At 45.8% G+C, this 17,779-nt stretch overlaps 2 non-coding genes across 2 annotated transcripts; one reads left to right on the forward strand and one right to left on the reverse strand.

The window, feature by feature from the left end:
• The first annotated feature begins 7,090 nt into the window (after window positions 1-7,090).
• Window positions 7,091-7,162, forward strand: trnag-ucc (transfer RNA glycine (anticodon UCC)). Its single transcript has one exon. It is a non-coding gene; the product is annotated as a tRNA-Gly (tRNA).
• A 5,295-nt stretch (window positions 7,163-12,457) lies between these two features.
• trnan-guu (transfer RNA asparagine (anticodon GUU)) lies at window positions 12,458-12,531 on the reverse strand. The gene has a single exon. It is a non-coding gene; the product is annotated as a tRNA-Asn (tRNA).
• Between the last annotated feature and the right edge of the window lie 5,248 nt (window positions 12,532-17,779).

The following is a 17,779-nucleotide window of genomic DNA, read 5'->3' on the forward strand; positions in this document are numbered from 1 at the left end:
GCTGTGCCGCAGCTTAACAGTTCTTAAAGCAATGTTGCAAAAACAGTTCTTAAAGGAATGTTGCAAAAACAGTTGTTTAAAGCGATATTGCCAAAAGTTCAAAATGCTCAGTCCATTTAAAAGGAGAGACTTTTTAAGGCGATAAATTCTCTTCCACGACGTTTTATTTTGATCCCCGGCATCGAACTCTTCCCACAAAGAATTTTATGAAACGTAACGGTTTAAAGGCACTGACCTTTCCTTCCACACTATTCTCAAATCCTTTCTGATCATCCCACGGATTAACACAAGAATAGTCAACAAAATCCTTCCGAATGAGGATCACACAAGGTCGAAACCATTCCACCGTCGAAATTCGATTCTCCTCGATCTTTAGCTCCCGAACTTTTATCTTCACTCTCCACAGTAAAGAAACTGCTGGCAATGACCTTTTAAACTTTAGGCATTAGATAAAACTTCATTTTTCAACTAAACTGCGTCATCACATTAAATCGCGCAGTGGCATGAAGTCAGCTTGGCAAATCCAGCCACGAACTGTCCCTCCCCACAGGGAGGGGTCCTCCTCTTATACCCTGTAAAAAAAACTGTCACATGACCTCTACTGGCGGGAAAATGACGTCAGTCCACCATCACAAGACCATTACCTCAAGTCCAGTATAGCTTCAACCCCAGTCACCTGACAAGGGTACCACTGTCACGTGTCACGGGTACGTAACAATACTCATCCCCTAAATTGTCTGGTCTGTGTCTCTTTATAAATGTATTTTGCAGAAATTCTGCCTTTTCTTTGTCTATTGCAGCCAAATTTCCATTTTCCACCAATACTGGAATCTGGTTATAACCGCTGACACCATTCATTTTCTTCAGCATTCTCCACACCACTCCCAGGCCAGTTTCCTTCCCAATTGTTCAGTAAAATCCCTTCCAAGCTGCTTTTTCAGCATTCCTAATAACTCTCCTTGCTATTGCTCTTCTCCTCACAAATGCTTCAGCAAAGCCTCTTGCGTTGACCTGCGTGGCAAAACACAAAACGCCCCTCTCCAGTCTCTGATGGCCTCTGATCATTCCTGTGTCCAACAAGGAATATGTTCTTACCAGCTCTGCTGGACAACTGCTTGATGGGCAGGTCCACACAATCCAGAAATTACACTCTGTTAGTCTTCTTGCATGGTACTGCCTAGAGACAATTGATCAAATGATTTCTCACACTCAAAAGAATTTTCCCATTTCCTCTCTTAAAACAACTTTTAGTACCACGACTCAAATTCTGAAGGTGAACTTTGTCCCCTACAGTACACAGGACTAGAAAATGATTACTCCCCATACCCTCAACTCTTACATCCCAGCTCCAGTCCAGCAAGTAGAGCACAGATAAGAGTCAAGTCCAGACAAGAACCCCATCTTTGGCAATATCCACTCATATCTCTCTTTCATCATTTAAATAAACTAAATCAGATTCTTCCAGACACTTATCTAATGCAGTCCCATTAGTCTTACTGCCACAAAGACCGGCATGTGCGTTAAAGTCACCACAAAAAATAATTTTACCAGAATTAATTCAGAGCATTCTCCACAACCCTTCCGCAGACTGGATTATAAAAGTTCATACTTTTGATACCTCCATGTGGATAAAATAATTCAATGATTGTGCATTCATTATTTTTTGGAGAAGGCAGAATTCTTTACAATAAAGCTTCACAATGGTAACACCCCTCCCCCACTGCTCTGTGTTTAGCCCACGAAATCATAACCCGGAATATTAAACAATAAATGTGATTGCAACAAGTTTCTTGTACACAGATAACACCCAAGGGAACACCAAAACAGATTCTTAAAATTCCTCTCCGTTGAATAAGATACTTCATGCATTCCAATGAAAAACTGTAATTTGATTGGAAAATATCAATGTCTAGCACCCTGTGTAGAATTACCCTCCACCACCAGCCCATTCCCTCTACAATCATCCTCCAATTACCCTCCACCACCAGTCTATTCCCTCTACAATCATCCCCCAATTACCCTCCACCACCAGCCCATTCCCTCTACTATCATCCCCAATTACCCTCCACCAGCCCATTCCCTCTACTATCATTCCCCAATTACCCTGCACCACCAGCCCACTCCCTCTACTATCATCCTCCAATTACCCTCCACCACCAGCCCATTCCCTCTACAATCATCCCCCAATTACCCGCCACCACCAGCCCACTCCCTCTACTATCATCCCCCAATTACCCTCCACCAGCCCATTCCCTCTACTATCATTCCCCAATTACCCTCCACCACCAGCCCATTCCCTCTACTATCATTCCCCAATTACCCTCCACCACCAGCCTATTCCCTCTACAATCATCCCCCAATTACCCTCCACCACCAGCCTATTCCCTCTACAATCATCCCCCAATTACCCTCCACCACCAGACTATTCCCTCTACAATCATCCCCAAATTACCCTCCACCACCAGCCCATTCCCTCTACTATCATCCCCAATTACCCTCCACCAGCCCATTCCCTCTACTATCATTCCCCAATTACCCTCCACCACCAGCCCATTTTCTCTACAATCATCCCCCAATTACCCTCCACCAGCCCATTCCCTCTACTATCATTCCCCATTTACCCTCCACCACCAGCCCATTCCCTCTACAATCATCCTCCAATTACCCTCCACCACCAGCCCATTCCCTCTACTATCATCCCCCAATTACCCTCCACCACCAGCACATTCCCTCTACTATCATCCTCCAATTACCCTCTTCCACCAGCCCATTCCCTCTACTATCATTCCCCATTTACCCTCCACCACCAGCCCATTCCCTCTACAATCATCCCCCAATTACCCAGCACCAGCAGCCCAATCCCTCTACTATCATCCCAATTACCCCCCACCTCCAGCCCATTCCCTCTACAATTATCCTCCAATTACCCTCCACCACCAACCTATTCCCTCTACTATCATCCTCCAATTACCCTCCACCACCAGCCTATTCCCTCTACTATCATCCTCCAATTACCCTCCACCACCAGCCCATTCCCTCTACTATCATTCCCCAATTACCCTCCACCACCAGCCCATTCCCTCTACAATCATCCCCAATTACCCACCACCACCAGCCCAATCCCTCTACTATCATCCCAATTACCCTCCACCACCAACCTATTCCCTCTACTATCTTCCTCCAATTACCCTCCACCACCAACCTATTCCCTCTACTATCATCCTCCAATTACCCTCCACCACCAGCCTATTCCCTCTACTATCATCCTCCAATTACCCTCCACCACCAGCCCATTCCCTCTACTATCATTCCCCAATTACCCTCCACCACCAGCCCATTCCCTCTACAATCATCCCCAATTACCCACCACCACCAGCCCAATCCCTCTACTATCATCCCAATTACCCTCCACCACCAACCTATTCCCTCTACTATCTTCCTCCAATTACCCTCCACCACCAACCTATTCCCTCTACTATCATCCTCCAATTACCCTCTACCACCAGCCCATTCCCTCTGCTAACATCCTCCAATTACCCTCCACCACCAGCCCATTCCCTCTACTATCATCCTCCAATTACCCTCCACCACCAGCCTATTCCCTCTACTATCATCCTCCAATTACCCTCCACCACCAGCCCATTCCCTCTACTATCATTCCCCAATTACCCTCCACCACCAGCCCAATCCCTCTACTATCATCCCAATTACCCTCCACCACCAACCTATTCCCTCTACTATCTTCCTCCAATTACCCTCCACCACCAACCTATTCCCTCTACTATCATCCTCCAATTACCGTCCACCACCAGCCTATTCCCTCTACTATCATCCTCCAATTACCCTCCACCACCAGCCCATTCCCTCTACTATCATTCCCCAATTACCCTCCACCACCAGCCCATTCCCTCTACAATCATCCCCAATTACCCACCACCACCAGCCCAATCCCTCTACTATCATCCCAATTACCCTCCACCACCAACCTATTCCCTCTGCTAACATCCTCCAATTACCCTCCACCACCAGCCCATTCCCTCTACTATCATCCTCCAATTACCCTCCACCACCAGCCCATTCCCTCTACTATCATCCTCCAATTACCCTCCATCACCAGCCCATTCGCTCTACTATCATCCTCAAATTACACTCCACCACCAGCCCATTCCCAATCACCCTCCAGCAAACTATTTACCAATCACTCTCAACAGGGAATTTCCCTCTACTATCATTCTCTGAATCTACTCTCTAAAGTACTTCATGCACCTATTCTGCAGTAATCCCCGCTAATCCCAAATACCTTCATGCCGTATCCGTCACTATTCTGAATCTATCAGATTTCATTCCCACCTACACTGTTCCATTAACCACAGCACGTAGAGCCACAATTTTTTTTTAAATTAAATCAACACCTCACTAGATGTCACATCTGCCACATTCCCCTGCACAACTTCTCTCCATCTGAATCCCAGTAGTTGTCTGTAGAAACCCGACATCCATCAGATGCGGACGAATCGCAGCTTCTCTCAGCTTCGGCATGAGAAATGCTGATCGCCGTTTTCACCTTCCGACCTCCTTGAGCCTTTTGTAAAAACGGACAACCGAAGTAAATCCGCTTCCTCGAGTGTTACGTACGGTCAGTGCTGAGGTGTGGATCAGAAACATGGACCCTGGAGAAAGCTGACATGACACGAATTAATGCTTTTGAAATGTGGCGCTATCGACGACTGTTGGAGATCAGCTGGGTGGAGAAGGTTTCAAATGAGAGGGTTTTGTCCGAAGCTGATAGACCACGGATACTGCTGGAGAAGAGCATGAAGGTAAAAGTTGCTTATTCTGGACAAGTTACGCGGAGAGATAACATCTTGTCGGACTTGCTAAATGGAAAGGTGGAGGGAAAGAAACGAAGAGGAGGACAAAGAACAACGTGGCTGGATAACATCAAGGATTGGACCAAGCTAGACAAGACTGGGGATGTTGTGGACAAGTGTCGGGACAGAGCGGCGTGGAGGGAAATCGTCCGCCAACTGGGAATTCCAGATGCGACCTAACGAGGACGACGGGCAACCTGGATAAGCAGCTCTCTGAGCATGCGCACAGTTGCAGCATCTCGCCTCAGCACCGACATCGCAATCCGCATATTCCTGTTCACCTCCGCATTTTGCACATCGCTATTTCCCGCCACGAGAAGCAGAAACACGCCCCACCCTTTGGCATTTAAATACCCGCAACGGTGGAGGGTCAACCCGTCTGACAGATTAACTAATTCAGCCCAAATATACTTTTCAACGGTAGCCATTCACCAGAAAAGCACAACATAACAGGGAAACCCCTTCCCTTTCTCTCCAAGTCTGTAATCTCTTAGCCAAAGCTACCTTACCTCCTCTCGGGTTGTCCCACTATCACACACACACACACACACACACACACACACACACACACACACACACACACACACACACACACACACACACACACACACACACACACACACACACACACACACACACACACACACACACACACACACACACACACACACACACACACACACACACACACACACACCCGAACCTCGTTTTCCCCACCAATGTACTGACAAATTTGCTTCCTTCCTCAGTCTGCATTTTCAGTATTTTCTCCTGTTGTTTCAAATCAGCACACGTAGCCTACTCCCGCTCATTGCTCAGACATATTGCTGACGTTACCAATATCCTTCTGAATACCCTTAGTTAATTTACCGGGATGAAGACGCTTATCACAAAAAAGATATAAAATTAACCATTACCGTGAACTCGACAGCATATTCTACCCCAGTCCTTCTTCCCTTACCGGGCGATCCTCTTCATCCAAACCCGTCCCTCCCGACTCATTATCCTTTTATTTCTTGCCAAAATCCATTCCATTCTATCACTGAACTCCCCATCTGAATTTCCAATCATCGGCTCCTCTCTGTCACATTACAGGTGGTCAAACCGCCAGCACCCGTCACTGTCGCCCCAACACTCTCCGGTTGTCTCCCCCTCCCCCTGCCTCCGGTCTTCCAGAACCCAGTTCCGATTGCCGGGCCGAGGTGGCCCCCGGATCTCCCCGGCTCACCTCCTCAATTTACCGCTTCGGGCCCGGGTACTCCCCACTCACGGCTGATTCCAAGGCGCCGCTGCTGATGGGTGAGGGAATGGGACTGCGCATGTCTTCAGCTGTGCACTGTCAATCAGGTCTGGGGGCGGAGCCTCACTGCGCATGCGTTCGAGCAATTCCTATGTCCACTTGGATTGTTCTGTGCCAAGTGTCTCAAGTGTCCCTTTGCCTGTCTTCTCCACACAGTCATGCAGACGTACTGAAGGAGACGTGCTCACAGCAACAGCCCCGGTTTAATGTGTTCGGACTGACGGATTCGGGACACTGAGTGTAACTCGGAACGGCGCTTAGATACCGACTCGCTGAGAGAATGTCTGAGGAAAGAGGTTGAACCCAACGGCCCATGTTCTCGGGAAACTCTCCCGTCCCATAGTCTCAATGATCACTTCAACAGGAAGCAGGAAGCAGGAAACGGTGTCCCGATCGCGTGTCTCCCACGTGACAGGCGGGGATTCTAACCACTGTACTGACGAGGAATATACGAGAATATGGAATCTGCCGCACGTTTTCAGGGTACACAGTCACCCTGACGTTTGTTTGTTGAGTGTGGATCTGACGCTTTTCACACATCCCCTTCTCACTGTGTAACTGGAGGGGTGTCGGGATTCTTTAGCGATCCCGTCACTTACTGTGTTCAAGGGCTCCCATCAGCGTGTGGTTTGAAAGGACAATTCCAATCAGGATTTGTTTATCCATTTGGTGATGCGTGAGGTAGGGAAGGATCTCATTAGTAGGGTCTACGACTCGGTTCTAACTCAGTCTGATTCTTGGAGTATGCTCGCTGTGAGTTGTATAACTCCGGTTTGTTGGTGATGGCGACATTAATTTACCGGAACAGGACCTGCAGCAGAGTGAGGAATGTCCCGACAGACAGCAGCTTGGAAACTGATCGAGTCACACGGAACTATGGAAGACGCCTCACTACTCAAATCCTTTGCAACATCATTGAGCGATGGTGGTATAGTGGTGAGCATAGCTGCCTTCCAAGCAGTTGACCCGGGTTCGATTCCCGGCCATCGCAGGTTGTACCGTTTTAGACTACATAACAAATAAACCTCTTACATAGACACGGTCTACGCGGAACTCCAAGGGCCGAGTAATGACTCACGCTAATTGACTCTGCGAGTTTAAGATTGGTTCATTACTTATCGTTCACTGTGTCGTGGATCAGAGATGGAATTAACGTCGCTCAAGAGTTTCCCGTTAAATCCTGTTTTGACTCTATTCCAGATTCAGCAAGAATGGACACTTCACAGGAAGGATTTATAAAGCGTTGCCCGGACGTTGCCTGATCAAATTGTTTGAGCTTTCATTGGGATGTCAGAGCCTGAGAGGAAACTTGATCGAATTATGAGGTAGAAAATTATGAGAGACATAGGCAACACGAGTGAATCTACAGATGCTGGAAATGAATAAAAACACAAAATGCTGGCAGAACTCAGCAGGCCAGACAGCATCTATGGGAGGAGGTAGTGACGCCGTCTGCCAGCATTTTGTGTTTTTATGAGAGACATAGATTGGGCAGAGTCAGAATTGGTTCCCAGGGTAAGGATTTGAAATTCTAGCGGGAATGAATGTAAGGTCGGAGTGGGAGAGAGTTTAAAGAAGATGTGCGGCTCACGTTTTCAGACGGAGTGGGGTGGGTGCTTGGAACGGGCTGCCAGGTTCAGAGACGGAAGGGTGTACGATGTTCTTAGATCGGCACATGAATATGTTAGTGTGCAGCGACATGGATAGAGGCACAAAGAGAAAATCGCAGGTGATGGAAATCCAAGCAACACAGAAAATGTTGGAGGAAGTCAGCAGGCCAGGTAGCACCTGTGGTAAATATACAGTGGACGTTTCGGGCCGAGTCCCTTCATCCCGGCTGACAGAGCCAGACGGTGAAGGAGGGGGGGCGGGGAGCAAGAAACACGAGGTGACAGGTGAATCCGGCGGAGGGGGGGGGGGTGTCTGGTAAATTAAAGACCTGAAACTTTGATTGGTGAAAGAGATACTGTGCTGGATAACAGGGAAGGGGAGAAGGCCATGGAAGAAAGAAAAGGGGGAGGAACACCAGGGGGAGGTGACGGACAGGTAACGGATAAGGTTAGAGATGGAAAAGAGAATGGGGCTTCGTGAAGGAGGGGGCATTACCGGACATTTGAGAAATCGATGTTCATGCCATCAGGTTGGAGGCTACCCAGACGGAATATAATGTGTTGCTCTTCCACCCTGGGTGTAGCCTCATCACGACAATACGGGAGACCATGGGCTAATGGGCTGTTTTGTCGGAATTGGAATGGGAAGTGGAATTAAAATGGGTGGCCACTGGGAGATCTGGCTTGTTCTGGTGGACGGAGTGTAAGGTGCTCGCTGAAGTGGACTCCTAATCTGTGTCAGGTCTCACCGATATACAGGAGGCCACACTGGACAAGCTGGACATGGTAGATGATCCTGAAAGACTCACAGCTGAGGTGTCCCCTTACTTGGAAGGATTTCTTGGGGCCCTGAATGGTGATGAGGGCGGATGTGTAGGGGCACTTGTTTCACTTGCAAGGATGAGTGCCAGGAGAGAGATCAGTGGGAGGGACGAACGCACATGGGATTCACATGGGATCCCTGCAGAAAGTAGAGGGGGGGGGAGGGAAAATGTGTTGCGTGGTGGGATCCCGTCGGAGATGGCGGAAGTTACCGAGAATTGTGTGCTGGAGGCGGAGGCTGTTGGGAGGGGGAGGTAGGTGACCACAAGACGAACCCTATCCTGGTGGAGGGCGCGAGGATGGGGTGAGGGCAGACGTGAGCAAAATGGGAGAGATTCTGTTGAGGGCAGCTTTGAAAAAAAAAACACAACACGATATCTCCTTTGCTCTTGAATGAATCTCCTGCGGACACGGAGGAATTGAGAGAAGGGGCTGGCATTTTTACAAGTAACGGGGTGGGAAGAGGTATAGTCTAGGTTGCTGTGGGAGTCTGTGTGGTTATAATAGGCATCAGTAGACAAGCTGTCTGCAGAGAGATCGAGAAAAGGGAGGGAGGTGTCGGATATGGGCCACGTAAACTTTTGGGCTGGGTGGAAGTTGCAAGCAAAGCTGATTAAGTGGACGAGTTCCACACGGGTGCAGAAAGAACCGGCAATGCTGCCGTTTATGTATGTAGTACAGGAAAAGTGAGGGAGCGATACCGGTGTTGGCTTGGAACATAGACTGTTCCACGTAACCGACAAACAGGCAGGCACAGCTGGGACCCATGACAGCGTCCGTGGCTACACCGTGTGTTTAAAGGAAGTGGGAGGCCAAGTTCGGCCGGAAGGAGGTGACTGGTGGTAGAGTGGAGCTGGCTGGGTTTGTTATCCAGATGGAAGCGGAGAGCTTTGAGACCTTCCTGGTGCGGGGGGTGTGGAGTTGCTGGACGTGTATAGGGTTTGGACATCCATAGTGAAAATAAGATGGTCTAGGACCGATGTGGGATGAAACCAATTAGACTCCAACTGAATGACCAAATTAAATCAAAACCACGACATTAGACCCGGCAAGTCGGTTAGTTCCAAAGATGTCGCTCGAGGCAACGCACACTTATGGACAAAGAGAAGCGGATCTTACACACTCATAGAACCATAGAATATTCCAGCACAGAAACAGGCCTTTTGGCCCTTCGTGGCTGTGCCGAACCATTTTTCTGCCTAGTCCCACTGACCTGCACCTGGGCCATATCCCTCCAAACCCCTCTCATCCATGTACCTGTCCAATTTTTTTCTTAAATGTCAAAGTGATCCCGCATTCACCACTTCATCTGGCAGCTCATTCCACACTCCGACCAGTCTCTGCGTGAAGAAGCTTCCCCCAATGATCCCTTTAAACATTTCCCCCTTCACCCTTAACCCATGACCTCTGTTTTTTTTTCTACACTGGCCTCAGTGGAAAAAGCCTGCTTGCATTCACTCTATCTATACCCATCATAATTTTATTCACCTCTGTCAAATCACCCCTCATTCTCCTACGCTCCAGGAATAGAGTCCTAACCTATTCAACCTTTCTCTGTAATTCAGTTTCTCAAGTCCCGGCAACATCCTTGTAAACTTTCTTTGCACTCTTTCAACCTTATTAACATCCTTCCTGTAATTAGGTGACCAAAACCGCACACAATACTCCAAATACGGTCCCACCAATGTCTTATACAACCTCACCATTACATTCCAACTCTCATACTCAATACTTTGATTTATAAAGGCCAATGTACCAAAAGCTGTCTTTACAGCTCTATCTACTTGTGACGCCACTTTTAGGGAATTATGTATCTGTACTCCCAGATCCCTCTGTTCGACTGCACTGCTCGGTGTCCTGACAGAAAGATATCATGCGCCCCGGGTATTCTCTGTTTTCCCTTCTTCTATCCGGCTGAAGGTAGAAGTTCATGGGTAGGTTCAACTCCGCTGTTCTGTCGGTTGAATGGTGTCCGAGTACAGTAAGATGGACCCTTGACCTCACAATCTACCCGTTATGATGGGGCACCTGATTATTTACCCGCACTGTGCTTTTTCTGTCGCAGTTACATTTTATTCTGCATTCTGTTATTGCTTAACATTGTTCTCTCTCTTTTCTTTTTACAATATTTTTATTCAGAAGAAAAAAACAAGATTTACAGAGTGCAACACATAGATACATCTCAACAAAACTTGTGTACATTCATATATTGTAATAAAATTGATCAAAATGTTATAGTATAAGACATAAAGGTATACCACTCTGTAATCAAAAATTTAAAGATAGGTTATACATCATAACATATTTTTTATATAAAACAAACAGTCAACCCCCTACCAACCCAACTACCAAAGAAAAAAGCTGATGGATGATAATGGATAATTAGGGAAAAAAACATATTCGCTTAAGAAGAGAAGATAAAAATATGCACAAAAGTCTTTGGACTGTTAAACTTTATAAATTGGAAAAGTAATTTAGGAAAGGTCCCCAGATATCATAAAAAAGATTGTTTCGAATTTAAGACTGAGCAGCGGATCTTTTCTAAATTTAAATAAGACATAATATCACGTAGCCATTGAAGATGTGTAGGAGGGGTAGACTCCATCCATTTAAGCAAGATTGTTCTTCTTGCTAAAAGAGAAGTAAAAACTAAAACCTTAGGTTAGGAGTATTTAAAGTTATATCTTCATTTGCAATAATTCCAAACAAGGCAGTAAGGGGATTTGGGTCAAATTGGACCCTATACTTCCCGCCAAAACTTTTCAATTTTAGGACAAAACCAAAACATATGAATTAAAGAGGCATCAGCAGAGTTGCATTTAATTCAAAGTGGAGAAACATTCGGATAAAAACTGTACAGCTTCTGTTTAGAAATGTAAGCTCTCTGAACCACTTTAAAGTGTAGAAGAGAATGACGAGTACAGAAGGACGATTTATTAACCCGTTGAAGAATTTTATTCCATCTATCATCAGAAATCTGACAATTTAGGTCATCCTCCCAAGAAATAAAGAGATGGGTGGATTAGCCCTACCCAATTTTAGGTTTTACTATTGGGCTGCCAATATAAGGAATATTACTTTCTGGTCCTACTATATTTATCGTAAAGATTGCCCATCGTGGGTCTCCTTAGAAGTTAATTCTGTAAAAAATTCCTCTATTGTCTTTCTTCTTGGATCATACTCTTCTTTTTCAGCAAATGAAATAACAGATAAACATAATTGTTAAGCAAACTTTAAGGATTTTGTCTCAATTTAGGAAATTTTTTGGTTTAGGTAATTTTTCATTATCATCTCCCATTCGCCTTAATTATTTTTTATCCCTTCCATGACTGACAAAGTCTTTGAGGATTGGGATGAACCAGGTATTAAGTGATTTTGGGACCTGTTTATCTCAGGATCTCTTGCTTCATTTGACCAATTGTCAACTGAATTTGCACTTCCAAAAACACATTTTTACAGATACCTTCAAATTAGAGATTTCTTACGTTCCCAATTAACTACTTTTCCTATAGGTCCTGATAAAAATTTACTGGACGATCTTTTAAATTTAAAACCTTTTGTTAATGGTTCTATTACCGGTATCTATAACTTGTTGATTGATTCTAGACAAGTCTTTTTAGATAAAATTAAAAAAAAGCTTGGGAGGAGAACATTGTTCTGTCTCAATACACTGTGGAATGATTTGATCTCTCGGAACAGCGTGAAAGCGAAGCTTTCTGTATCTCGGTACGCGACAACAAACATTTTAAATGCCACTGAATGTGGTGAGGCAGTAGCAGGGACACCGATCTCTGGACAGCGCAGCGTTTCCCAGCGGGCAATACAACGCACAGCAAAAGCTGCTGGACCACCAGCGTCCCTGGGTGGGCTCGAACCAGCAACCTTTCGGTTAACAGCCGAACGCGCTGACCGATTGCGCCACAGAGACAATCTCGAAAAGGCTTCTATAAATGGTCCATTGCAGCGTTGCAAGATGGTGACTAACAATTGATGCTGTGACCCGGCTTTTCACGGTCTACATGAATGGTTTGCACCAGAGGGTGACGGACTACATAAAACTGAAAACGCTGAAACCACATATGTTTTGAGAGGCAGGTGTTGAAGCAAATCAGCTTTTGTCTGAATGGTGACTTGGATCCTCTCCAATTCACTTACTGAAGCAACAGCAGATGTGTCTCGTTGGCTCCTCACACAACTCTGGAACATCTGGACACCAAAGATGCAAACATCTGGATGCCCTTTATTGACTACAGCTCAGCATTTAACACCATCATGCCCTCAGAACTAATCAGCACACTGCAAGACATGGGCTTCAATACCCACTTGTGCGATTGGTTCCTGGATTTCCTCAGTTGCAAACCGCAGTCAGTTCGGATTGGCAAAAACATCTCCTCCACAATCTCTGTCAGCACAGGAGCACCACAGGGTTGTGAGCTTAGCCCCCAGCTCCACTCGCTTTCAACCTATAACTGTGTGGCTAAGTACAGCTCCAACACCATATACAAGTTTACAAACATGCGGGATCTCCCAGTGGCCACACATTTTAATTCCACGTCCCATTCCCATTCTGATATGTCAATCTATGGCCTCCTCTACTGTCGAGATGAAGCCACATTCAGGTTGGAGGAACAACACCTTATATTCTGTCTGGGTAACCTCCAACCTGATGGCATGAAGACTGATTTCTCTAACTTCCGTTAATGCCCCTCCTCCCCTTCTTACCCCATCACCTATCTATTTATTTATTTATTGTTTGCTTATTCATTCATTCATCCATCCATCCATCCACTTATTTATTTATTTATTTATTTATTTATTTCGCCCTTTTTCCTTTTTTTTCTCTCTCTGTCCCTTTCACAATCACTCCTTGCCTGCTGTCCAGCTCCTTCTGGTGCTCCCCTACCCCTTTCTTTCCCTCAGCCTCCCGTCCCATGATCCTTTCCCTTCTCCAGCTGTGTATCCCTTTTGCCAATCAACTTTCCAGCTCTTAGCATCCCTCCCTCTCCGGTCTTCTCCTATCATTTTGGATCTCCAGCTCTCCCTCCCACTTTCAAATCTCCTACTATCTCTTCTTTCAGTCAGTCCTGACGAAGGGTCTCGGCCCGAAACGCGAAACGTCGACTGTACTTCTTCCTATAGATGTTGCCTGGCCTGCTGCGTTCCACCAGCATTTTGTCTGTGTTACCATATACAAATTTACTGATTACACTACTGTTGTGGGCTGTATCAAAGGGAGTTATCATACAGGAGGGAGATCGAAAATTTGGCTGATTGACATAATAACAACAACCACTTACTCAATGACAGTAAACCAAGGGACTGATTGTGGACTTTAGGAGAGGAAACTGGAGATACTGGTGCCAGTACTCAAAGGACGAACTGAGTTGGAGAGAGTCAGTAACTTTAAATTCCTGACCTGTCCTGGAAATAATACAATGAAAGCACAACAGCACCTGTACTTGCTCAGGACTCTGCGGAGGTTCGGCACGTCATTGAAAACCTTGGGAAGCTTCTATAAATGTGTGGTGGAAAGTGTGCTGACTGGCTGTAATACAGCCTGGTATAGGAACATAGTGGAACATATAGAACATATAGGAACATAGGCCTTTGAGTGGAAAATACCACGAAGGGTAGTGGATCCAGCCCAGGTATATCACAGTTAAAACATTCATTACCACTGAGCCCTTCCACATGAAATATTGCTGTAGGAAAGCAACATCCATCATCAAAGATCCTCACCACCCAGACAATGCACTTTTCTCACTGCTACCATCAGGCAGAAGGTACAGGTACCTCAGGACTCGCAGCACCAGGTTCAAGAACAGTTACTACCCCTCAACCATCAGGGGCTTGAACAAAAGTGGAGAGTTACATTCATTTCAGGATTGTGTTATATCATTAATATATTTATTATATTAATAAATATATATTTATTGCTCGATATTTATTGCTATTTATTTTTCTGCATTTGCACAGTTTGATAACAGTTTATAGTTCCTCATATTTACAGTTCACAGTTACTGTTCTATAGTTTTGCTAAGAATACCCGCAGAAAAAGAATCTCAGCGTTGTATCTGGTGACACGTCTGTATTGTGAGAATAAATTTTACTTTGTACTTTGGACTATATGGTGACATATGCGTATTGTGATAACAACTTACTTTGGATTAAATTTTTGGCTTTGCAATATTTTTCCGTAATTTTCTTTTTTCATGAAATGTTCAGTGATCTTGTCCCAATGTTTTTTACCCAGAATTATAAAAGATCATTGAAACAAAAATATACAAAATACAAACATTAAGTATTTATAAGACCGAAGAGTCAAATTACAATATGAATATTACTGTCTATAACACACTGAATTCCCGAGGGAGGGAGAGGGGTCACCATTCACCGAAATCCCCCACTATTCCCACTCTGTTCACAATTCTCACTAGTTTTTCAGCGGCTCCACTGATTGACAGCTTCCTCTGCCCCGCCCCCGGGCCGCTGTCAAAAGTCACGTGTCAACACGATATTGTTAGCCCGTGACGCGGGACGTCACAGAGGTTTCACCGACGTCGTTTCCAGGGGAACGGTCCTGAATGGCGGTCACGGGGCTGCGGTTAAGCGGAGTCGGTCTTGTTCAGTATTCGGTTCCACTGTGGGAACCGGCCTCTCCTCTTCCTGCCCACGGAACAGTGAGTGTCTGTCAGCGCCTCACCGCACCGGCTCTCTGCCTCAGGTACAATATTTCAACCATATTTGCACAGTTACATGGATAGGAAAGGTGGAGAGGGACACGGGCCTAATGCAGGCGGATGGGACGAGTTCAGGTCGACAGCTTGGTCAGCGTGGATGAGTTTTGCCGAAGGGACGGTTTCAGTTCTTTATAAATCACTGACTCTGTTTTGGGAGGTTAATTCCGGATGCCAGCTATTCTTTGTGTGAAATATTTACCCCTCAGATCCGTTTAAATGTGTCTTTTACAGCCCTGTACAATTCTAACAGACAATAGACAACAGGTGCAGAAGTAGACCATTCGGCCCTTCGAGCCTGCACCGCCATATTGAGATCATGGCTGATCATCTACTATCAATACCCGGTTCCTGCCTTGTCCCCATATCCCTTGATTCCCCTATCCATAAGATACCTATCTAGCTCCTTCTTGAAAGCATCCACAGAATTGGCCTCCACTGCCTTCCGAGGCAGTGCATTCCAGACTCCCACAACTCTCTAGGAGAAGAAGTTTTTCCTTAACTCTGTCCTAAATGACCTACCCCTTATTCTCAAACCATGCCCTCTGGTACTGGACTCTCCCAGCATCTGGAACATATTTCCTGCCTCTATCTTGTCCAATCCCTTAATAATCTTATATGTTCCAATCAGATCCCCTCTCAATCTCCTTAATTCCAACGTGTACAAGCCCAGTCTCTCTAACCTCTCTGCGTAAGACAGTCCGGACATCCCAGGAATTAACCTCGTGAATCTTCGCTGCACTTCCTCCACAGCCAGGATGTCCTTCCTTAACCCTGGAGACCAAATCTGTACACAATACTCTGGGTGTGGTCTCACCGGGGCTCTGTACAAATGCAAGAGGATTTCCTTGCTCTTGTACTCAATTCCCTTTGTAATAAAGGCCAACATTCCATTAGCCTTCTTCACTGCCTGCTGCACTTGCTCATTCACCTTCAGTGACTGATGAACAAGGACTCCTAGATCTCTTTGTATTTCTCCCTTACCCAACTCTACACCGTTCAGATAATAATCTGCCTTCCTGTTCTTACTCCCAAAGTGGATAACCTCACACTTATTCACATTAAACTTCATCTGCCAAGTATCTGCCCACTCACCCAGCCTATCCAAGTCACCCTGAATTCTCCTAACATCCTCATCACGTCACACTACCACCCAGCTTAGTATCATCAGCAAATTTGCTGATGTTATTCTCAATGCCTTCATTTCGGGCTGAGAACCTTCATCGGGATGAGAAAAAAAGGGACAAAAGCCAGAATAAGGTGGTGGTTCATCAGTCACTGAAGGTGAATGAGCAAGTGCAGCAGGCAGTGAAGAAGGCTAATGGAATGTTGGCCTTTATTACAAAGGGAATTGAGTACAAGAGCAAGGAAATCCTCTTGTATTTGTACATAGCCCTGGTGAGACCACACCTGGATTATTGTGTACAGATTTGGTCTCCAGGGTTAAGGAAGGACATTCTGGCTGTGGAGGAAGTGCAGCGTAGATTCACGAGGTTAATTCCTGGGATGTCCGGACTGTCTTACGCAGAGAGGTTAGAGAGACTGGGCTTGTACACGCTAGAATTAAGGAGATTGAGAGGTGATCTGATTGCAACATGTAAGATTATTAATGGATTGGACAAGATAGAGGCAGGAAATATGTTCCAGATGCTGGGAAAGTCCAGTACCAGAGGGCATGGTTTGAGAATAAGGGGTAGATCATTTAGGACAGAGTTAAGGAAAACCTTCTTCTCCCAGAGAATTGTGGGGGTCTGGAATGCACTGCCTCGGAAGGCAGTGGAGGCCAATTCTCTGGATGCTTTCAAGAAGGAGCTAGATAGGTATATTATGGGTAGGGGAATCAAGGGATATGGGGACAAGGCAGGAACCGGGTATTGATAGTAGATGATCAGCCATGATCTCAAAATGGCGGTGCAGGCTCGAAGGGCTGATTGGTCTACTTCTGCACCTATTGTCTATTGTCTGTTGAAATGTTGACTGTTTGCTGAGTTCCTGCAGTATTTTGTGCGTGTTTGCTTCAGTCTGTGTATTGATTAATCAAACTGGTACAGTGGAAGAGGAATTTGTGGAGTGGTCATAGACAGTTTCTTACAGCAGGATCTTACCCAGGAACAGGCCATTTCAGATGTAATCTGAGTAATGAGGTGCAATTACAGAGAGATCTTGTGGTGAAGGATCCCTGAAGCAGTGATCACAATGAGGGAGAAGTCCAGACCGCAGATTGAGGGTGAATTCAGGGTCCAGGTTTCAGGTCAGGGTTTTCCTTCCACTAGATGAGCTGCCAAGCATGGTTGATGAGCCCATCTGCCCATAGCTGTTGGTTGTATGACATTAGTAAACCAATTTGCACATTCCTCTGTCACTAGAAACAGTTCCGTCGGGCTTAGTAGCTAAGCCATATGTTAAAGTCAGGAGCTGGATTTGGCTGACAGAGGCAAT

Source organism: Hemitrygon akajei, chromosome 28 (assembly GCF_048418815.1).
Source record: "Hemitrygon akajei chromosome 28, sHemAka1.3, whole genome shotgun sequence".
NCBI lineage: Eukaryota > Metazoa > Chordata > Chondrichthyes > Myliobatiformes > Dasyatidae > Hemitrygon > Hemitrygon akajei.